Source organism: Stomoxys calcitrans, chromosome 2 (genome assembly GCF_963082655.1).
Source record: "Stomoxys calcitrans chromosome 2, idStoCalc2.1, whole genome shotgun sequence".
Lineage (NCBI taxonomy): Eukaryota > Metazoa > Arthropoda > Insecta > Diptera > Muscidae > Stomoxys > Stomoxys calcitrans.
This window is the reverse complement of record NC_081553.1, coordinates 84,185,292-84,206,843: the sequence shown is the minus strand read 5'-3', so window position 1 is coordinate 84,206,843 and position 21,552 is coordinate 84,185,292. Positions and strand designations below refer to the sequence as shown.

General features: G+C 40.9%; 2 protein-coding genes across 7 annotated transcripts in view; one reads left to right on the top strand and one right to left on the bottom strand.

The window, feature by feature from the left end:
• Nucleotides 1–2,332, bottom strand: part of LOC106094377 (dermokine) — a 105,841-nt gene extending 103,509 nt beyond the window's left edge. For 2 of the 5 annotated variants that reach the window (XM_059361523.1, XM_059361521.1), the window contains exon 1: nucleotides 2,166–2,302. The gene's annotated coding sequence lies outside the window, so the exon portion shown is untranslated. The other 3 variants (XM_059361526.1, XM_059361525.1, XM_059361524.1) reach the window with 2 other exon arrangements.
• Nucleotides 1–21,552, top strand: part of LOC106083314 (uncharacterized) — a 254,888-nt gene that overhangs the window by 76,153 nt on the left and 157,183 nt on the right. The gene's annotated exons all lie outside the window — the stretch shown is intronic.

Below are 21,552 nucleotides of genomic sequence, written 5' to 3'. Positions count from 1 at the left end.
TGAGCCTCTACAGGGCGCAATTATTATTCGATATGGCTGAAATTTCCCATGAGGTATTTTGTTATGACTTTCAACGACTGTGCTAAGTATGGTGGAAATCGGTTCATAACCTGATATAGCTGCCATATAAACCGATCTGGGGTCTTGAGCCACTAGAGGACGCAATTATTATCCGATATGGCTGAAATTTTGCATGAGGCATTTTGTTACGACTTTCAACACCTGTGCAACGTATGCTTCAAATCGGTGTATAACGTGGTATAGCTGCCATATATACCGATCTAGGGTCTTGACTTCTTGAGCCACTAGAGGGCGCAATTCTTATCCGATTTGGCTGAAATTTGGCATGACATGTTTTGTTATGTCTTTCAACATTTGTGCTTAGTATGGTGGAAATCGGTTCATAACGTGATATAGCTGCCATTTAATCTGATCTGGGGCTTGACTTCTTGAGCCTCTACAGGGCGCAATTATTATACGATATGGCTGAAATTTAGCATGAGGCATTTTGTTATGACTTTCAACAGCTGTGCTAAGTATGGTGTAAATCGGTCCATAACCTGATATAGCTGCCATTTAAACCGATCTGGGGTCTTGACTTCTTGAGCCTCTAAAGGGCACGATTATTATGCGATTTGGCTGAAATTATGTACAACGGCTTCCCCCATGATACCAACATACGTGTCGAATATTGTCTGAATCGGTTTATAGCCTCATACAGCTCCCATATAAACCGATCTCTTCTTCAGCCCTTGAAGGGCGCAATTCTTACTAGATTTGGCTCAAATTTTACACAATGACTTTTACTATGGCCTCCAATATTCAATTCAATTAAGATCCGAAATGCACCATAACTTGATACAGTTTCAATAGCATAGCAATTCTTTTCTTTTATCCTTTGTTTGCCTAAAAAGAGATACCGGGAGGAGAGCTCGACACATGCGATTCATGGTGGAGGGTATATAAGATTCGGCCCGGCCGAACTTAGCACTCTTTTACTTGTTACCACTGGGTATTATAACTTAGTCCATATTGACTCAGAATCAGTTGACTTTAAAAACTTGTTGTCAGTGTTCCTTTAAGTATGCGTATCCATGGCCTTTAAGACCTTAGCACTTGTTACTCATAAATGGAAATTTTTGTTGTTTTAGCCGGCTTCCCCTTAAATAGTCCATTCTTATAAAGTTTCCCTAGTTAAGTTTCCTTGGTTAATTGGTAACTTTTCTTCGTTTGACTTGATTCCTATGCCATATAATATTTCTTTTTCGTTTCATTTCCGTTTTCAATAACGTTGTGCATGTAACCCCAGGGTCTTTGGCTCGAATATATATTTGATTTTTCTTTTTTCATTTATTTCGTATAAGGATTCGGGTTGTTTTGAGAAACTTTACCTCCAGCAAAGTGGTCAACCGGAAGTCTATGGTTTCTTTGGGTTAGGGCACACTTGTGTTGGTAACCGAAACGCAACGGTATGAAGTTCAGTTTCAATTTATAGCGAAAAACGAGATTCTGTTTACTATGGTTTCTGCTATTGCTGTTGAAAAAAAGAGTTTGAAATTTCACAATGCATTACTCAGTTATTTATTATTTAATTATTTATTATTCTCTGAGGTTTTTAATAAGCACACATACTACAATGCACACATTTTTAATTAATTTTTCCCAAAAGACTTTGAATATTTTTTGCGTGTAAAAACATGCACTTTATGTGTATGATTTTAATAGCCTTTGGCTGAGAAGCGTTATATTTTAAATAACACTGATATTAAAATTTTTCCACAAATTGTAGCTTTTGGTCATATTCATCCATTGTGTATTTATTCTGGGCACGTTTCTTTTCCTTTGGCAATGTAATTAATTACATTTCACTATTTGAATTTGTTTGTGTCTCTCGTCGCAGTCGCACATAGCAAAGAGACCGCGTTGCTCGTGAATCGTATATCCATCTATCCACTTTGTAAAACAAGGAAACACTTTTTCCTTTGTTTTGCCTCAGTTCTCTGATAAATTATGCCCGAATTCGCATTATCCTCATAATGGCTATTATCAGTGACAATAAAACACGAGATTTAGTACAATTGCCGGCGGCGGCGGCGGTGGTGGCAGTGGCGGCGTCGCCCATGCCATCGTATGTACATAATGCGAGCAACAGTATCACTTGTTACCAGTCAAATAACAAACACCACACAGGATTAACAGCAATAACAAGTTAAATATTTGTCAAATAATAGTCTAGTAGCCACAGAATGCAAAACACCCGTCCGAACAAACCTTCTCGTTGGGCAAACTATGTCGTACTGATTATGGCCGTGCCATCGAACAGCGTTTGCTGGTGCGTATGATTATCATGTATTGCAGTGCATGTCCTTTTATGTTAACCCAAATAACAGTGCTGTAGCATTGAAATGATTTTTCTCTCTCTCTCTCTGTTAGATGAAAATAACAAATCTCTCTTAAAGTAAGAGAAAACTTCGAGCTATGCATTTAGTTTATTGTGTATACCAAGTAGTTTGGTAATACAATTGAAATGCGTTTTTAATTTTTGCTTGGAAGTTCATTGTAAAGTCGGAAAAAACCAACACCAAACGTTTCATAGGAAGGTGGTGTGTTTACTTTTATATTTTTAATGCTTCACGTGCCCCATTTGAGGTTGAGAAAACCCAACAATTAAATTTTGTAGAACTAGGGAAAAAAATAATACTTACAATGTTTGCTTGAGCCAAAATTGATTTACGACCTTTTGCGGAATGCTTGAAGCGCAACTGGTAGCTGCCTCAATTAGTTAGTTGCTTGTCATATAAAATGAACATCAGAAGCTCCAAAGATTTCAGTTAAAATCTTGCTGCTAATGAGAGAACTGTTAAGTAGTAAACTAAAATCGCGCTGAAATTTTATGTTTAATGTTGAATTGAATTTTACGTCGGTCTGCGGATAGCATGGTAGCAGGTGAACAACTAAAGATATACGAATGAAATTTTAAATTTTTGTATCTAATGTTGGAGAAAAGGGATTGCAAATGGCCCAAATCGGTTAATATTCGAAAATGCAATTTGGCCATGAGCATTCCATACAGAGGAAAACAGCTGACATACCACTGAGTCCTGGAGGCCACCGTAGCGCAAAGGTTAGCATGTCTGCCTATGAAGAGACGCCAAGTCAAAGGAACATTTTTTATTGAAGCTATATCTGAAGATTAGTATTGTCATCTGGAAGATTATGTTACACGGATGGATCAAAGCTGGAGGACAGAGAGGGCATGGGGGTCTACATTGATAACCCAGGGACTGAGATCTGTTTTAGACTGCCTGACCTTAAAACGGTCCTGCAGGCGGAGTTCGGGGCGATCACGAAATGCGTGAAGTGGTGTGGTGCTAACGCGAGGCGGTAGAGTGTTAACATCTTTACAGACAATAAACTGGCCATCACGGTAATAACAACCAGGAGGGTAAGGTCCCGAACAATCTTGCAGTGTAAGATGAAGATTAACGCCTTCTCTGAGGATGGCAAAATCCGCATCGTTTGGGTGCCGGGCCATAACGGAGTAAGGGGAAATGAAAGGGCAGACGATATGGCGGTGAAGGCCAGAGGAATGCCTTGGACAATAAACTTGGTTAACCCGAAGCCTTTCGGGTCGACGCAGTCCGAGTTAAGGGAGTGGGCGACGAATTCGCATGCAACATTGTGGAACAGCAAAACGGTCGGTAGGACGGCGAAAATCCTATGGGGGGATCCAGATCGTGAGAAGACGAGGCTATTACTGAAAGGAAGCAAGAAGGAGGTCAGTATAGCTATTGGTATCATGACGGGACACATAGGACTACGATCTCACTCACTATAGGGCATACGGGGAAGATGATGAGACGTTGGAGCATTTCCTTTGTCACTGCCCAGCTTTCGCGTCTAACGGATACCGGCACTTAGATGGAGACACATTATTGTAAACAAGTAAAAGGGCATTAAGTTCGGCCGGGCCGAACTTTGGATACCCACCACCTCGGGTATATATGTAAACCACCTTTCATAAAAATTCGGTGAAAATTTCATAACTTATGTCCCATATCAGTTATATCAAAATATGTTCTGATTTGGACCAAATACTAATAAGTACAGTAGCGATATCTAAAAATAAACCGATCTGAACCATAAACGACACGGATGTCGAAAAGCCTAACATAAGTCACTGTGTCAAATTTCAGTGAAATCGGATTATAAATGCGCCTTTTATGGGGCCAAGATTTTAAATCGAGATATCGGTCTACATGGCAGCTATATCCAAATCTGGACCGATTTGTGCCAAGTTGCATAAAAATATCGAAGAGCCTAACACAAAGCACTGTCCCAAATTTCGGCGAAATCGGACATTAAATGCCTCTTTTATGGGCCTAAAACCTTAAATCCAGAGATCAGTCTATATGGCAGCTATATTCAAATCTGGACCGATCTGGGCAAAGTTGAAGAAGGACGTCGAAGAGCCTAACTAAACTCACCGTCTCAAATTTCGGCGACATCGGACAATAAATGCGTCTTTTATGGCCCCAAAATCTAAAACCTAGATATCGGTCTATATGGCTCTATATCCAAATCTGGACCGATCTGTGCGATATTGCAGAAGTATGTCTAGGGGCTTAACTTAACTCACTGTCCCGAATTTCGGCGACATCGGACAATAAATGAGCATTTTATGGGCCGAAAACTTGAAATCAAGAAATCGGTCTATATTGCAGCTATATCCAAATCTGAACCGATCTGGGCCAATTTGAAGAAATATGTCGAAGGGCCTAAGACAATTCACTGTCCCAAACTTCAGCAAAATCGGATAATAAATGTGGCTTTTATGGGTCTATTACCCTAAATCGGAGGATCGGTCTATATGGCAGCTATATCCAAATCTGGACCGATCTGGGCCAAATTGACGAAGGATGTCGATGGATCTAACACAATTCACTGTCCCGAATTTCATTAAAATCGGATAATAAATATGGCTTTTGTGGGCCTAAGACCCTAAATCGGAGGATCGGTCTATATGACAGCTATATCCAAATCTGGACCGATCTGGGCCAAATTGACGAAGGATGTCGATGGATCTAACACAATTCACTGTCCCGAATTTCATCAAAATCGGATAATAAATATGGCTTTTGTGGGCCTAAGACCCTAAATCGGAGGATCGGTCTATATGGCAGCTATATCCAAATCTGAACCGATCTGGTCCAAATTAACGAAAGAAGTCGAAGGGCCTCACACAACTCCCTGTCCTTAATTTCAGCAAAATCGGATAATAAATGTGGCTTTTAATGGTCTAATACCCTAAATCGGCGGATCGGTCTATATGGGGGCTATATCAAGATATTGTCCGATATAGCCCATATTCGAACTTAACCTGCTTAAAAGAATCTGTGCAAAATTTCAGCTCAATATCTCTATTTTTAAAGACTGTAGCGTGATTTCAACAGACAGACGGACAGACGGACGGACACGTCTAGATCGTCTTAGATTTTTACGCTGATCAAGAATATATATACTTTATAGGGGCGGAAGTGAATATTGCGATGTGTTCCAAACGGAATGACAAAATAAATATACCCCCATCCTTCGGTGGTGGGTATAAAAAATAAAAATTCAATAATGTGATAAAAATGCTTAAAAATTAAGGATTTTTTAAATAGCACGGAATTCCTAACTTCAAATTTTCTTTCTGGATGATACTTTATAGTTTTTAGAGCACACGACAAGGATTACTGTCTTAGATGTATGTCCATAGTGGCATGGAGCGGATTAATATCTGCACGCTCTTTTCAGCCTAACCTAACCTATACTTGAATATTGGTGGCCCCATGGCGCAGAGGTTAGCATGTCCGCCTATGACTCCGAACGCCTGGCTTAATATCCCGTCGTGGACATGAGAAAAAAATTTTCAGCGGTGGTTTTCCCCTCCTAATGCTGGCAACATTTGTGAGGTACTATGCCATGTAGAACTTCTCTCCAAAGAGGTGTGGCAAGCCGTTCGGACTCGGCTATAAAAAGAAGGCCCCTTATCATAGAGGTTAAATATGAATCGTACTGCACTCATTACTATGTGAGAAGTTTGTCCCTGTTCCTTAGTAAAATGTTCATGGGCAATATTTGCATTTATATCTAAATCTGAACCGATATGACCCATTTGCAGTTCCCTACGACCTGCATAAATAGGAAGTATCTGTGCAAAATTTCAAGCGGCTAGCTTTACGCGTTCCACAGTTATAGTGATTTCGAGAGACGGACGGACGGACATGGCTAGATCGACTCAGGGTGTCGAAACGATGAAGAATATATATACTTTATTAGACGAACCGGGCCCGCTCTGCTGCGCGTTCTTTAACTCTCTAATATCTTTTAAGGGTGGGGACACTTCGCCCAGAATGTGAATATCGAATTCGTGCCATTGTAGCATATGTCCGCCTATGACGCTGAATTATCGTGATTGGTCTATATATCCATTTGACGGGCTTAGGGTGTCCCCCGAGGCACCACACTACAACAATAGAAACCATGTTTTGTTTTTGGTGCGCGTAGGTTACGTTAGGTTAGGTTGAAAATAGGGTGCAGATATTTATCTGCCCCATGCCACTATAGACATACCCCTAAGCCAGTAATCGGCTTGTTGTGCGCTCCAAAAACTAAACAGTAACCTCGAAGAAAAACATTTTAATTTTTGGGATATGCTCTAACGTCTCATCATTTTCCCCACATGCCCTACACATGCTATCACTTGCCGCACCGATTTTACATAAGACAGCTCGTAGTCCCAAGTGTCCCATTATGATACCAATAGCTATACTGACCTCTTTCTTACTTCCTTTCAATAATAGCCTCGTCTTCTCGCGATCTGGTTCCCCCCATAGGATTTTCGCCGTCCTATCGACTGTTTCGCTGTTCCAAATTGTTACATGCGTTTGTCGCCCACGACTAAATCAGACTGCGTCGATCCGAAAGGCTTCGGTTTAACCGGCCACCGGTACTTTGCCCTAAAAAAAAAGATATCAAATTCGTTCTTTACCCCCCCAATTCCGTGGATTTGAGCTCCAATTTGCCATAGTCTGATATGAAGTTAAGTTTAGGGGGTGAATTTTCATATCCCCCCAAACACTTGGCTCCAAAATTGGATATCAAATTCGTTTTCTACTCTTGAATTACTTTCATTTGAGTCCCATATTGTCAAAATGGGTCAAATAAGCCATTTGACGTATCTTTAGGAGTAAAAGCGCAATCTAGACTTGAACGCAAGTTTTATTGTCATATTCGTAATCTACTCCCAAATACCTTTAATTTGAGTCCCATATAGCCATGGTCGGCTAATATGACCATTTGGGGGTACTTTGACCTAATGTTTTATGCCATATTTGTAATTTACTGCCTTATAAATACTTTTCATTTGTGTCCCATATTGACCTGAACTTCGAATATATATGTTTAGATGAGTTTTGTGGTTGGGGGGGGCCCGCTGGGTACTTGGTCCCAAATTTTATTACCATATTAATTTTCTGGTCTCCAATACCTTTTATTTGATACCCATACTGTGCCCATCGGACCACTTTGGGATATGGGCGGCGTTTTAGGGTAAGGGGGAGGGTCCGCTTCCACCCGATATCCAAAAATTATATAACCTATGTTTCCTTCCAGACAAACGTACACAATTTATGAAAATATCATATGGCGTTTTTGAGGGGTGCTGTGACCCCTTATGCTTCGATCTGATTTTTTATGCCAGATTCGAAATTTACTCCCGAATACCTTTCATTTGAGCCCCATATTGAAATGAAGTGCAATACGTCTGTTTGTGGGAGTTTTGGGGTTGGGGCGGCCGGATGGGTACTTAGGCTCAAATTTAAACGCCACATTCGTATTCTACTCTCCAATACCTTTCATTTGATACTTATACTGTCCCGATCGGTTCACTTTTAAAATTGGGTTGTGTTTTCGGCATGAGGGAGAGGGTCCGTCCTCCTTCCGATACCGAAAAATTATATAACCTATGTTTCCTCCTAGACCTACCGACACAGCATGCGAAAATTTCGAGAAAATCTGTTCTGCCGTATTTCAGTCTATACGGCACAAATCGAGTCCCATAAAGCCGTGATTGGCTAATGTGCCCATTTTGGGCGTTTTTGTGGGTGTTGGGGTGACGCCCTATACTTAGACATGAATTTCTATGCCAGATTCGTTATCAACTTCCGCATACTTTTCATTTGATACCCATATTGTCATGATCGTCAAATAAGCCTATTTTAAAGGGTTTTGGGGCTGGGGAAGCCTCCCATGTGCTTCGACCCGACTTTTACTATGAAATTCGTACTCTACTTTTGAATACCTTCCATTTGAATCGCATATTGTCCCGATCGGTCTACTTTTTATTGAATATTCACCGGATTTTGACGAAAGGGGGTTTCCATGTATTCCCGAGATGGTGGTTATCCAAAGTTAAATAAAATGTTGTCAAATATTTCATAATTTCTTTAAGTTGTTGGTGTCATTTTCGTTGCCTTGTAAGGTAATGATCACTTCTTCGTTTGTCTAGACAACAGTTAGGCAATAGTGTGAGCTTTGAAATCCATTAGGGAGCAATCATGCGGGCACTTTCAAGCATTAATTTTTGCGACAGCTCTTGATGACACCATGTCTCGACAGTTTTGCCTGCAAATGCATATACTTTGGTGTTCATATCCTTGGCTTAGATGTGAAAACCGAAAACAACACCAAATCCACAGGCTTTATCTACAAAAAGCTTATCATCTTTTTATAATTATTGTCATTTGCAGTAATTAAATATGAATTCGGAATATTTGTGACCCTCAGCTAGAGCATCATTAATTCATATGAATAATAAGTGAAGGAAAAAATTTTCACACAATACCCATTTGAATTTTCATTCGCACCCGCGATGCTCATACCATCATGAAGCCAGCAAAGCCAGAGCATAATTCGTTGAAAGACTGAAGCCACAAAAGGGCAAAGTGCTTCCCGCCTGCACATGACTATTAGGGAATTTATTTCGCCTGATGAAAATCACCGGGTTTTTTTCTTTTTGAGGACCTTTAACGCCCAATGTGTACCATTATTTATTATGCTTATTTTTCTCTCCTTAGGACAGTGACTTTTCGAACAAAACGCACATTTTCACAAGTCCCTGAGGATGGCTGGTGGTAAGAAAATAAATGGAAAATAAGTGTGCAAAGACTTGAGATTGGCAAAAGACGATATTTTGATATCCTACACTATGAGTGGGAGTATTAGAGAAGCACATACTAAGAGGTTTACAGCGAAAAATTATATTTTCCTTTTTATGATGGACACTTAAGACGATGAGTCAATGGACACTACGACAGACGTGGGGGTATAAAGCCACAGCTACGGCTTGGCCTTGATATTGGTTTGAGTTATCAAAATTTTTCCACAGTCTTGAAAGTTGAACATACCTTTGTATCTTCACCAACCGAACCATGGGCTAAAAATCAAAGTTGCCAACAATTGTTCGGGGATAAGAAAAGACGCTGTCTTAAGATGTTCCTCTAAACTTATAGATTTGAATGAGAAAGAAGCCCAGAGGGTGCTGTCGCCAGGTTCTTATTCATTGTAATACAGGTATATCTTTTTCTTCTTCTCGAAACATCCAAGAATTAACTTATCTTCTTTAGCAAGAAAAGGTCTTTAATAACTCCCTACCAAAAATGAGCAAAAATCCAAGCGCTATATATGCCACTCTACAGTTCACGAGGAAGATGAAGGTAGGCCAATTTAACGCACCACGTTTCCTCAATAGGACGATTTCGATATCTGACAAGGTCAAATACTTAGGTGTGATCTTGAATAGGAAACAGAATTGGAAGTGTCACATTCAGGAGCGTACTGAGAAGGCTCACAGATGTTGGGCACTATGTAGACGGGCCGTAGACTCGAAATGGGGCCTGAATCCTAGGATAGTCCACTGGCTCTACAGGAGCGTGATTAGATCAATACTTACTTACACCTCAGTAGTTTGGTGGACTGCTGTGAAGAAAAATGCAACATAAGGGCCATACAACAGGTTCAGAGAACATGTTGTCTTGGCATAAGTCGACCGTTGAGGACCAATCCCACTAGGGCACTGGAGACTATTCTAGATATCCAACCCATTGACATACAGATAAAGTGTGAGGCAGCCACTGCGGCTATGAGACTTAAGGCGATGGCAAAATTGAAATTGAAATTGAGGATGGGAGCAGCTCATATCATCGCGGTATAAACGAGGCGACGATAGGAAACCAGGAAGAAAGGGAAGAGGTTTCCGATCGGATACCTGAGATGAACCTTGAAGTCGAGTGCGAGGCACTGCTGCCAACGGCACCGTCTTGGATTGACGCAAACCTAGTATTGCCATTTGGAAGAACATGTTACACGACTGGATCAAAGCTAGAAGACAGAGTGGGCCTGGGGGTTAACATTGAGAACTCAGGGACTGAGATCTGTTTTAGACTGCCTGACCATAATACGGTCCTGCAGGCGGAGATCCGGGCGTTCACGGAATGCGTGATGTGATGTGGTGCTAACGCGAGGACATCGAGTGTGAACATCCTTACCGACAGTAAAATTGACATAAGGAGATTATGGCAATAACAACCAGGACGGAAAGGTCACGAACAGTTTTACAGTGTAAGAAGGAGATTAACGCCTTCTCTGAGAATGACAAAATCCGCATCGTTTGGGTGCCGGGCCATAACGGAGTAAGGGGAAATAAAAGGGCAGACGATTTGGCGGTGAAGGCCAGAGGACTGCCGTCAATAAACTTGGTTAACCCGAAACCTTTCGGGTCGACGCAGTCCGAGTTAAGGGAGTGGGAGACGAATACGCATGCAACATTGTGGAACAGCGAAACGGTCGGTAGGACGGCGAAAATCCAATGGGGGGATCCAGATCGTGAGAAGACGAAGCTATTAGTGAAAGGAAGCAAGAAGGAGGTCAGTATAGCTATTGGTATCATAACGGGACACATAGGATTAAGAGCTCACTTATGTAAAATCGGTGCGGCAAGTGATAGCATATGTAGGGCATGCGGGGAAGATAATGAGACGTTGGATCATTTCCTTTATCATTGCCCGGTTTTCGCGTCCAACAAATACCGGTACTTGGCTGGAGACACAATATCAGACATGAACCAACTTAGGGGAGAGGTATTGAAAACAATTAAGGATTTTGTAAGTAGCACGGAATTCCTAGCTTAAAATTTTCTTTTTAGAGTTTACCTTATAGTTCTTAGAGCGCACAACATGCCGATTACTGGCTTAGGTGTATGTCCATAGTGGCATGGGGCGGATTAATATCTGCATCTTCTTAGCAGTGAATCAATGGTGATTGGTTAAAAAAAGCTCATTCTTAATTCTCCCATCCATCCGCGGGTTACAGACTATGGCACTTATTTATAATACCTTCTTTCACAGTAGTGGTGATGTGAATGAAAATTAAAAGCTCTACCGAATCAAAACAAAACAGCTCACTGGCCATATTCTGACCTTCATAAGTACCCGCCTAAGATATGGTTATTTGTCCAAAGTACTGCTCATCTCCTCTTGCAGTGCTTCTTTACTTTACTTTGCGGATAATATTATGGTGTTTTGCCATTTTTGTGGCTGTTAGCCCAAAAGGGAGGAGTGGGTAACCTTATGCCCTAGACGCCTCAGCCGCCCTATGCCACTAATGGCCATGTCGACAAGCAACAAGAAGTAGATTACAACGATGCGATACGAGGCATCATGATATAGTACATCTACCCACACTCACACACACACACACACAAATGGCACACTCTCCGTTTTAATTTGGCCAATTTCTTTTATGGCCTTTGCCGATTTTAATGGAAAACAACAACATATTATTTAATTATATTAGCTTTTCAAAAACAATGACCATGTGCCATGTTGGCGCACTCGACAATGTTTAATCTATTTTATATAGTTTGATAGCATTAAATTAAAAGCAAAATGAAAATGAAAACTAAATATTGTAGGCAGGCTGACTCTTGACAGTGTTCAAGGACGTTATAATATATGCTGCTGTAGGCGTCAAGGATATTTAAGACTACCTTGGAATAGGTAAGAGAAAGAACTCCTGTAGGTTTGCCATATTGGGTATTGGCAGAAGATAAATATTTAGCCTTATGACAATGTTCATATATTCTCCCACGTTTTTCGGTAGTTTGAAACTTATAATGCACAGTGGAATACGAAAACAAGTAAAAGCGTTCTAAGTTCAGCCGGGCCGAATTTTTGGACCCCACCACCATGGATTCTGCTAAAACTTTATACAAAATTAATTTAGTTGAAGGGCATAATCTTATTCTACATACCAAACTTCTACCTAACCGGCGAAATTTAAATCTCTATGAACCGAACACGGATATTCGAGAGACCGGTTTATATGGGAGCTATATCAGGTTGTTGATCGATTTGGACCATACTTGGTGCAGTTGTTGAAAGTTTTAACAGAACACCACATGCAATATTTCAGCCAAATCGAACGAAATTTGTGGCTTCCAGGAGCTCAAGAAGTCAAACCTGGAGATCGGTTTATATGGGAGCCACATCAAGTTATAGACGCATTTAAATCGTATTTGGCACAGTGGTTGTAAGTCATAACAGAACACCACATGCAATATTTCAGCCAAATCGAACGAAATTTGTGGCTTCCAGGGGCTCAAGAAGTCAAATCGGAAGATCAGTTTATATGGGAGCTACATCAGGTTATAAACCGATTTTGATACTACATGGCACAGTTGTTGAAAATCACAACAAAATACTATTTGCAAAATTTTAGCCAAATCAAAGGAAATTTGTGGCTTCCAGGGGCTCAAGAAATCGGTTTATATGAGAGCTATAACAGGTTATAGACCGATTTGAACCGTACTGAGCACAGTTGTTGGAAGTCTTAAAAGAACACTACATGCAAAATTTCAAGCAAATCGTATTAAATTTGTGGCCTCCAGGGGCTCTATAAGTCAAAGAAGTCTGTCGGTTTATATGGGAGCTAGGAGCAGGTTCTTGACCGATTTAAACTGTACTTAGCACAGTTGTTTGATGTCGTAACGGAACACCACATACAAAATGTCAGCCAAATCGGATACAAGTTGTGGCTTCCTTGGGCTCAAGAAGTCAAATCGGGAGATGGGTTTATATGGGAGCTATATCTAAATCTGAACGGATCTGACCCATTTGCAATCCCCAATGACCCACGTCTATATTAAGTATTTGTGCTAAATTTCAAGCGACTAGCTTTACGAGTTCGAGCGCTATCGTGGTTTCGATAGACCGACGTACGGCACAAACGATCCAGAATATATATGTACTTTGTGGGTTCGCAGATCCATATTTCGAGGTGTTACAAAATGAATTACTAAGTTAGTATACCCTCATCCTATGGTGGTGGGTATAAAAAGTGGAAGCAAATCTCTATATAACTTTGAACTTGGGAATGGTTTACTTGGAAACTTGATAATAATACCCTACACCACTACTGAAGTACATGGTATTATAACTTAGTGCATTTGTTTGTAACACCAAAAAGGAAGAGAGATAGACCCATTGATAAGTACAGCGATCGACTCAGAATCACTTTCTTATTCGACTTAGATATGTCCAATCATCTCAAAATTTGGGTTAGGTTGAAAAGGGGTGCAGATATTAATCCGCCCCATAACACTATGGACATACACCTAAGCCAGTAATCGGCTTCTTGTGCGTTCTAAAAACTTTAAAGTAACCTTAGAGGTTAGAGGTTAAAGCAAATTTTAAGTTAGGAATTCCGTGCTACTACAAAATCCTTAATTTTTTCAATACCACTCCCCTAAGTTGGTTCATGTCTGTTATTGTGTCTCCACCTAAGCACCGGTATCTGTTGTACGCGAAAGCCGCGAAATGACATAGGATATGCTCCAACGTCTCATCATATTTCCCCCCATGCCCTACACATGCTATCACTTGCCGCACCGATTTTACATAAGTGATGGTGGCTATACTGACCTCCTTCTTGCTTCCTTTCAGTAACAGCCTCGTCTTCTCACGATTTGGATCCCCCCATAGGATTTTCGCCGTCCTACCGACCGTTTCGCTGTTCCACAATGTTGCATGCGCAGTCGTTGCCCACTATCTTAACTCGGACTGCGTCGACCCGAATGGCTTCGGGTTAACCAAGTTTATTGACGGCAGTCCTCTGGCCTTCACCGCTAAATCGTTTGCCCTTTCATTTCCCCTCACTCCGTTATGGCTCGGCCCCCAAACGATTTCTTCACCTAAGTACAGGTATCTGTTGGATGCGAAAGCCGGGCATTGACAAAGGAAATGCTCCAACGTCTCATTATCTTCCCCGCATGCTCATGCTTCCTTTCGGTAATAGCCTCGTCTTCTCACGATCTGGATCTCCACATAGGATTTTCGCCGTCCTACCCACCGGTTCGCTGTTCCAGAATGTTGCATGCGCATTCGTCGCCCACTCTCTTAACTCGGTCTGCGTCGACCCGAAAGCCTTCGTGTTAACCAAGTATATTGACGGCAGTCCTCTGGCCTTCACCGCCAGATCGTCTGCTCTTTCATTGTTCGGCTATAAAAAAGTCCCTTATCATTTGCATTGAAAATAGACATCAAATTCGTTCTTTACTCCCAAATACCGTTGATTTGAGCTCCATAATCGGAATTGAAGTTCAGTTTAGGGAGTGCTTATTCGTTTTTCATTCTCAAATACCTTTCATTTGAGCCCCATATTATCAAAATGGGCCAATCAACCTATTTGACTCATTTTTAGAAGGAAAAGCGCCACCTGGACTTGAACACAAATTTGAATGTCATATTCGTAATCTACTCCCAAATACCTTTCATTTGAATCCCATGTTCACATGGTCGGCTAATATGCCCATTTGGTTTACTTGGGGTGGGTACTTGGACCTAATTTTTTATGCCATATTTGTAATCTAGTGTCGAATACTTTTCATTTGAGACCCATATTGACATGAACGTCGAATATATTAGTTTAGAGGAGTTTTTGGGTTAGGGAGGCCCGCCGGGTACTCGGACCCAAGTTTAAATACGATATTCGTTTTCTAGTCTCCAATACCTTTCATTTGATACCCATATTGTGCCTATTGGTCCACTTTTGGTTTTTGATGGCGTAGTTGGGTTAAGGGGGAGGGACCGACCCCATCCAATATCTAAAAATTATATAGTCTATGTTTCCTTCCAGACAATCTTACACAATCTATGAAAATTTTAAGAAAATCTGTTCAGCCAAGTATCATATAGTCATAATGGGTCTATTGGCGTTTTTGAGCGGTGGCATGACCCCCTATACTTCGATCTGATTTTATATGCCAGATTCGAAATCTACTCCCGAATGCCTTTCATTTGAGCCCCATCTTGAGTAGAACGTCCAATATGTCTGTTTGGAGGAATTTCGGGGTTGGGGCGGCCCGATGGGTACTTAGACTCAAATTTAAACACCACATTCGTATCCTACTCTCTAATATCTTTCATTTGATACCTATATTGTCCCGATCGGTCCACTTTTAGTTTTGAGTTGTGTTTTTGGCATAAGGGGGAGGGTCCGTCCCCCCTCCGATACCGAAAAATTATATAGCCTATGTTTCCTTCCCTACCAACGTATACAATTTTCGAAAATTTCGAGAAAATTGGTTCTGCCATTTTTCAGTCTATAGGGAACAAACAAACCGAGTCCCATATATCAGTGATTGGATAATGTTCCCATTTTGAGCGTTTTTGTGGGGGTGGGGAGACCCCCCATACTTCGACATGAATTTGTATGCCAGATTCGTTATCTACTCCCGCATACTTTTCATTTGATACCTATATTGTCCTTGTCGGTCCTCTTTTGATTTTGGGTGGTGCTTTTGGCGTAACGGTGGAGAGCCCGCCCCTTCCGTTATCAATAGATTATAAAGCCTATTCCTACTTCCTGACCATATTCGTAATCTACTCCCGAATACCTTTCATTTGAGTCCCATATTGTCGTGGTTGTCAAATAAACCTATTTCAAGGGGTTTTGGGGTTGGGGCGGCCCCCCGCATACTGAGACCCAACTTTTATTATGAAATTCGTACTCTACTCTTGAATACCTTTCATTGGAATCCCGTATTGTCCCTATCGGTCCACTTTAATTTTTGGGTAGTACTTTTGTGGTAGAGGGGAAGGTCCGCCCCCCTCCCGATATCAAAAAATTATGTAGCCTATGTTTCTTTCCAGACCAACCTACACAAACAATCAAACAAACACAAATTGAATTTTATATATACGATTTATTTTGCGTTGCTGTTAAAATTTATTTCTACCCCATTCGATGTTGGCCTATTGTTGCTAATGTAATATCTTCCATTGTGCTATTTTGCAAAACATAGTTATATGTTAAAATGTCTCTCAATGGATGCTTTTGGTTTGGACAAACCCATTAATGAGAATTGTACAAATTCCCCGTAATTTTAGCACCAAACAGAAAGGGGGAGAAAAATTACTTTCGTTAGAATACGAAAAAAAAAAATCTCACTCACTTTACCACAATCTATGGTATAATTTAATGTTTTACTGACAATTCTTTTATTTATTTTTTGCCTTGTTGTTAAAAAAATGTTTCTTTTGTTCTCATGATATTTCTGTAAAGTGTTGGAAACATTCAGTTTAAAGTAAAATACAAAAAAAATACATTGTTGAGAAGAAAGTTTTCTTCTTCTTCCTCTTTTTTTGTGTAGGTCGCAATTATTTTGGCTGCCTTTGGGGGAAAATTCCTATAATTTGTTCTCTTTTTGGTTCAAAAAAAGACCGTATGGCGTCACGCATTACTTTGCCTGTTAATGGGCGATAATTGAGGCTTGAGGGCAGCAAAAACTTTGCTCTTGGACAAGAAGATAAGTGACACATTTCTATTGCCTTCAAAAGGGCACATCAAGCATTGATTTCTAGTCAAAGTAACAAAAATGGCCTCGTTCTCACTCTGTTGTAAATAGTTTAACCTATTTAGGCAATATGAAAATTGTTGGTTTTTATACCCTACACCACCACTGTGGTATAGGGTATAATACGTTTGTGCATTTGTTTGCAACGCTACGAAGTAGAAGAGCTAGACCCAAATACAAATTTTTGCAAATTTTGCCCATGACCATTCCACTAAGGAACAGGGGCAAACTTTTCACATATCAATGAGTGCAGTCCGATTCATGTTTTAAGCTCAATGATAAGGGGACTCCTTTTTATAGCCAAGTTCGAACGGCGTGCCACAGTGCGGCACTTCTTTGGAGAGAAGTTTTACATGGCATAGTACCTCACAAATGTTGCCAGCATTAGGAGGGGAAAATCACCGCTGAATACTTTTTCTGATGGTCTCGCCAGGATCCGAACCCAGGCGTTCAGCGTCATTGGCAGACATGCTAACCTCTGCGCTACGGTGGCCTAGAGATAGACCCATTGATAAGTATACCGATCGACTCAAAATCACTTTCTGATTTGATTTAGCTATGTCCGACTGTCTGTCTGTCCGTCCGTCTGTCCGTCTGTCCGTCTGTCTGTCCGTCTGTCTGTCTGTCTGTCTGTCCGTCTGTCTGTCCGTCTGTCTATCCGTCTGTCTGTCCGTCTGTCTGTCCGTCTGTCTGTCCGTCTGTCTGTCCGTCTGTCTGTCTGTCCGTCTTCTGTCTGTCCGTCTTCTGTCTGTCCGTCTGTCTGTCCGTCTGTCTGTCCGTCTGTCTGTCCGTCTGTCTGTCCGTCTGTCTGTCCGTCTGTCTGTCCGTCTGTCTGTCCGTCTGTCTGTCCGTCTGTCTGTCTGTCCGTCCGTCTGTCTGTCTGTCCGTCCGTCTTCCTGTTCGTCTATCTGTCCGTCTTCCTGTTTATCTGTCTGTCCGTCTGTCTGCCTGTCTGTCTGTCTGTCTGTCTGTCGGTCTGTCTGTCTGTCTGTCTGTCTGTCTGTCCGTCCGTCCGTCTGTCTGTCTGTCTGTCGGTCTGTCTGTCCGTCTGTCTGTCCGTCTGTCCGTCTATCTGTCTGTCTTTCTGTCTGTCTGTCTGTCTGTCCGTCTGTCTGTCTGTCTGTCTGTCTACCAGTCTGTCCGTCTGTCTGTCCGTCAGTCTGTCTGTCCGTCTGTCTGTCTGTCCGTATGTCTGTCCGTCTGTCTGTCCGTCTGACTGTCTGTCTGTCCATCTGTCTGTCCGTCTGTCCGTCTGTCTGTCTGTTCGTTTGTCTGTCCGTCTCTCTGTCCGTCTGTCTGTCCATCTGTCTGTCTGTCCGTCATGCTGTCTGTCCGTTGGTTATGTCAATTTGTGTACAAAGTACAGGTCGCAGTTTTCATCCGATCGTCTTCAAATTTGGTACAGGCATATTTTTCGGTCTAGAGTTGAAGCCTTTTAAAATTGCAAAAAATGGGTTTCGATTTGGATATAGCTCCCATATATATGTTCGTCCGATTTTCAGTAATAATGCAATAAAATGGTCATTTGTTAACCGATTCTCTCGAAATTTGGCTGGAGGGATTTTCATATGACTCTCGACATTACTGGTGTATTATCATAGAAATCGGTTTAGATTTAGATATAGCTCTCATATGAAGGGTGATTTTTTTGAGGTTAGGATTTTCATGCATTAGTATTTGACAGATCACGTGGGATTTCAGACATGGTGTCAAAGAGAAAGATGCTCAGTATGCTTTGACATTTCATCATGAATAGACTTACTAACGAGCAACGCTTGCAAATCATTGAATTTTATTACCAAAATCAGTGTTCGGTTCGAAATGTGTTCATTCACCGTAACGTTGCGTCCAACAGCATCTTTGAAAAAATACGGTCCAATGATTCCACCAGCGTACAAACCACACCAAACAGTGCATTTTTCGGGATGCATGGGCAGTTCTTGAACGGCTTCTGGTTGCTCTTCACTCCTAATGCGGCAATTTTGCTTATTTACGTAGCCATTCAACCAGAAATGAGCCTCATCGCTGAACAAAATTTGTCAAAATTTCGAACCGAACACTGATTTTGGTAATAAAATTCAATGATTTGCAAGCGTTGCTCGTTAGTAAGTCTATTCATGATGAAATGTCAAAGCATACTGAGCATCTTTCTCTTTGACACCATGTCTGAAATCCCACGTGATCTGTCAAATACTAATGCATGAAAATCCTAACCTCAAAAAAATCACCCTTTATATATCGCCCGATTTTCACTCCTAGAGCCACTGCAAACGCATTTATGAACCAATCTTCCCAAAACTTCGTACAACGATTTCTTCAATGACTTCGACAATGCCTATAAAGTTTGCTCGAAATCGGTACAGATTTAGATATAGCTCCCACATATATGTTCGTCCGATTTTCAGTAATAATGCAATAAAATGGTCTTTTGTTAGCCGATTCTCTCAAAATTTGGGAGGAAGGATTTTCTAATGACTCTCAACATTACTGGTGAATTTAATGAAAATCGGTTCAGATTTAGATATAGCTCTCATATATATATATCGCCCGATTTTAACTTCTAGACTCACAGCAAGCGCATTAATGGACCCATTTTGCCAAAATTTTGCAAAAAGCTTTACTCGACGACTGCCACCGTATCTGAGAAGTTTGCTTGAAATCGGTTCAGATTTAGATATAGCTCCCTGAGGTCCATCAAAAGTGCTTCAGAGTTGTATATAGCACCTCCATTGTACTTACAGGGTAGGTGTAGGGTATTTCATAGTCGTCTCCGCCCGACTTTTGCCTTTTCTTACTGGTTTTTCTATGTGAAAGTTTGATGGCAATGGTTTATAAACATCTGGCCATTATTACTCTGATTGATGACCCAAATGAATTTTGAGAATTTTATTTAGTGCCTCTGTTGTACTGTTGATACCATTTTGTATGGACCACCTTAACAAGAATGCTTGAAGTAAAGATACAGTCTATAGGCTAATAGGAAATTGACACTTGGTTGGTTCATTGAGGCCAAGTTTTCTTTTAATTATGCTTTCCTGGAAAATTTATTCTACATTAATTAAAAATATGATACTTGGTGAAAGGTAAGCCTAAAGGTTTTCTTAGCTGTTGTTCATGATATGTAAAATAAATATTTTTAAATAATTGAAAATCCCAGAAAATGTTTGATTGGATGACTTTACATTGAGTAGGTAGCATAAACATTGGGATCAAATTCTGGAGCAACTCAATTGGCGTTTGTAAAAATCGTAATCTAACAAATTTCAAGTAATCAATCGAAAATAGAGATTTCGGTTTCAACTATGAACTCTTCTTTGAGTTCATATAAAACGGTCTGAATTGACTGACCTATCTGGGTTATATTTGATGTTTATACGAGTGTTGCCTTTTATATTTCGGGAGTAGAGAACAAAAAGGCAAATGTTAATCATCGAAAATCGCTTTATTAGTTTTCAAAATATTCCCCCTTAAGAACTTTACATTTTTTATATGCTTGAACCAATTGTCGAAGCACTTTTGACACTCTGATTGAGGTATCTCCAAAACATGCGTTCTGAACACATCAACCGTTTCTTCAGGTGTCGAAAAACTTTGACCACTCATGTTATTTTTTATGTACGGGAATAAAAAGAAGTCATTCGGTGCCAAGACAGGACTATACGGCGGATGACTCATCAAATCGAGTGCTCAAAAAATTCAGTTGTTTGAACCGACACCTCTCCAAAGAGGTGTCGCACTGCGGCACGCCTTTCGGACTCGGCTATAAAAAACGAGGCCCCTTAAAGCTTAAACTTGAATCGAACTGCAACTGCACATTGATATGTGGGAAGTTATTTTTTTCTGTCATCCAACACGCAGGGGGTGTCCCCTATGAATGCTGTGCATTGCGTTGGTGAGAGGAAATTAGGGATTGGAGGGGGGAAAAGGATGTAGTGCTTATTGACATTTGTCTTAATTCTTTGGATGTTGAAATGGGTGGGAAAAACATTAGCCGGAAGTCGATTCCACATACGAACGGTTCGGGCGAAATAAGAATTCTCTCTATAATGCATTGTGCGGTCCGCCGGCCAATCAATTACAAACGGGTGTGAGTTCCTGGAATGTTTAGTATCCCTGACATACATCCTTACGTCAGGAATAAGAAGACTAATATCAGACGAACACACACCATGAAAATACCGATAGAACAGCGTCAAACAACCCACATTGCGACGATGATGAAGGGAGGCAATAGAGTTGGATACCCCACTGTCCCCAATTAACGCCATCGCTCTCCTCTGTACACAGTCCAGTAGCTCCAGGGATGATTTTGAAGCTTCAGCCCATACATGTGAGTTGTATTCCATTTTCGGCCTTATGAAAGTGGTGTAGATGTTAAGAAGATCAGACGGAGTGAAAAAATTCTTACACCGTTTAAGGAAGCCTAAACACTTGAATGCTTCTTTCGACACTTCAAATACATGTTTAGCCCAACGGACATCACTTTGTATTTTCATGCCCAGAACATCAAGGGCTTCTGAATGCTCAACATCTACACCGTTGACAAAGACAACGATGATCGTAATGGGTCAGCGAATCGTTTGTGTAACAACAAT